Consider the following 2,675-nt stretch of genomic DNA (forward strand, 5'->3'; position numbering starts at 1 on the left):
CCTTGGCCTGGAAAAGAATGCATTTATGACCCTGTGCCAAGTCTGGCCAGATGCAAAGGATGACAAGGTGCCTCTATTTTTAATTTCTCTACCCTTGTATTAACTGTTTCCCTCTTCTCAAGGGCTCAGGAGCAGCTGGCCACCCTACCTGTTCTCTGACACAGCTTGGAAACAGAATGAAGTATTCTGATCCCACACTCTGTAAGAGAGACTCTCGTACATGGGCAGCATTCTAGTTACAGACAACTAAATAATGAAGCAGCTTCTCTGTGAACTAACGGAAAGGTCAGATTGAATGTTTAGCCATACCAATAAACTATACCTAAGATCAAATTCATTTTCATGTCTTGATAAGCACTACAGAGGATAATTCAACAGAGAGTCATTGTGCTTCATTCATGCACTCATATACAGTACTGCCTTTCTGCTATGGCACCAAAAAGTGATTCACAATTTTTAAATATAAAAACAAGCAAAAGTTCTCTCTGGCTGGCTGGTCAGGAGCCAATTAAACTTTTTTTCCTGGTATCTAGGATGCAGCAGAGAACAGACACAGACACTCAAACCTAACAGGGAGAAACGATTTCCATGCATCTGTAAATAAGCTGTAAGACACCAAAACAAAAACTAATGAAACTATTTAACCTTACCTCTGAAGATTTTTTTTTTCCTTGAACTAGGCTGCTTAGCTTCTGTCCATGTTATTATGCTGCCACCCAGTGGTGTAATGATGCAATCTCCCCCTAATTGGAATTAGGACTGAATCCGTATAGCCTCAACATGTAAAAGCAAGAGGAATGTGTCTGCTTTCCTTGCATCCCACCTCCACCAGTTGCAGTAGCCATGGGTGCACAGAGCCTATAGCCCAATGCATGCATTATGTGCAGGGTATAGTTGCACAGAGAATGGAGCAGGGCTGCACTTTCGACCTACTTCTAATGCTGGCTCTTCCTTCTCCAACAACTAGGTGTGCACAGTTAGCTGCAAGGAAAGCCCAGCATGGGAGCTCCCGCTTAATGGGACTTCTCCAAGTAAACTTGTGTAGGATTGGACAGTAGTGGTTTTTTGACTGCTCCAACATGGGAATTCTTCTGTTATTTGTTTCACTCTAAAAATGTCGGTACGACTATCATATTCTCAGGGTTAGCATTTTTCTTTCAAAGAGAATGACTTAATAACTATTGAGTTCAATATTTTATTTTAGGAAATTCTAAAAGCTGAAATTATATATTGTGTTCCTCCAGAAGCCTCAATGGGGCTTGCTTCTCAGCAGGCACTTGTAGGACTGTGCTGAGAACCACCTGTAGCTGAAAAGGGCTCCAATGAGCAGAAGTTTAAACCATCACTGCTCCTTGATGGAGCAAGGCAAGGGAGCCTGTGGTGCTTCAAATATTGCTAGACTAAAAAACCCATTATCCCTGCCTATTGGCCATGCTGGCTGAGGCTGGTGAAGTCTAACAACAGTTACAGGACCACGGGTTCCACATCCCTGGATTACGTAAATTGGGTGGGACTTCTGTGCTGTCTAGATGAAAAAAACTAGATTAAAAAAAAAAAGAAACAGGAGGGGCACTGTGTGAGAGAGGCAATTGGGTGGGATTTCCCCCCCCCCCCTTTGCATCTCCTTTCCTAATGTCATTTTAAAATAAGGTTACCAGACATCCCCGTTTCCTGGGGACAGTCCCCGGATTTACAAATCAGTTCCCTGACAAAATCAATCTATTTAGTAGGAAGTTGAAAAGTGTCCCCGGATTCATTATATTTTAAAAGTTCTACCCTTGAGGCAAGAGCATTCATACTTTTAATCCCTCTCCAACCTTATTCCTCTCTTTGAGCTCTTGGAATAGGACATCCTTAAAGCACTGTATAAACCTATGACATACTAAACACTCGCCTGATAGTTTGGTGTGTCATGGGGTTTTTTTTTTGTGTGTGTGTGTGAGAGAGAGAGAGAGAGTGAGAGAGCAGAGAACCTAAAAGTGCCACCTTACCATTCTTGAAGAATGCTCTAAAGGTGTAAGTAGCCTTCTGGCCAGCAGAAATGGCTGTGGTCATCTTTTATCCCCCCCCCCCCCGCGCGTCACATTCATTCAGAAATGTGGCGCAATCGAGGCTCCCCTTCTAGCTGGGGGCGACGAACGATCCTATGGTGCGCGGTTTTGAAGTCGCACTAGCCTCTGAAACTAACGTGTCGTGTTTCTCGGGATTTGCACCCACCCAGCAGAAGTCGACTTCAGGAAATCTGTCGCTGCCTTTTAGGTAACTCCTTAGTGTACCAACTTGTTACACGTGTGTGTGCGCGCGCGCGCGCGCGCGCGCCCTCCTTCCCTCTCTCTCCCTTTATACACGTGTCCTGGTGAATACCGGTATGCGGCAGAAGAAGCAGCTTGGCTTCGGATCGAGGTTTTTCGTTTTTAGCCAACCTTTGGGGGAACAGATCTTGGCACGCCTGCCTGCCCTCGCCTGCTCGGAGCTCCAGCCTGCGGCTTGGAAAGAAGACTCCTCGTCCTCCTCGCCTGTTGCGCTCCTTCAAGGAGGGGCCGGCGCTTGGATCGGCGGCCAAGGGGGCCAATGGCACTGCTGTGTCCCTGCCATGCGGCGCCTTCTTCCGCCCATCGACAGCCAAGCCGAAACCTCTGCGGCTGCTCCGCCCCTTCTCTCCGCCCGCTGTCTCC

This window comes from Podarcis vaucheri (assembly GCF_965113315.1).
Source record: "Podarcis vaucheri genome assembly, chromosome: 6".
NCBI lineage: Eukaryota > Metazoa > Chordata > Lepidosauria > Squamata > Lacertidae > Podarcis > Podarcis vaucheri.